The sequence below is a fragment of the Pygoscelis adeliae genome, unplaced genomic scaffold, assembly GCF_000699105.1.
Source record: "Pygoscelis adeliae isolate BGI_AS28 unplaced genomic scaffold, ASM69910v1 Scaffold127, whole genome shotgun sequence".
Taxonomy (NCBI): domain Eukaryota; kingdom Metazoa; phylum Chordata; class Aves; order Sphenisciformes; family Spheniscidae; genus Pygoscelis; species Pygoscelis adeliae.
Window position 1 is genome coordinate 3,591,065 of NW_008825208.1, and position 244 is coordinate 3,591,308.

A 244-nucleotide genomic window follows, 5' to 3' on the forward strand; every position below is an offset into this window, starting at 1 on the left:
GGACCTCTGTAAGGCCTTTGACACAGTCCCCCACAACATCCTTCTCTCTAAACTGGAAACATACGGATTTGATGGGTGGACTGTCCGGTGGGTGAGGAATTGGTTAGATGGTCGCATCCAGAGGGTAGTGGTCAACGGCTCAATGTCTGGATGGACATCAGTGACGAGTGGCGTCCCACAGGGGTCTGTATTGGGACCGGTACTGTTTAGTATCTTCATCAATGACATAGACAGTGGGATCGAG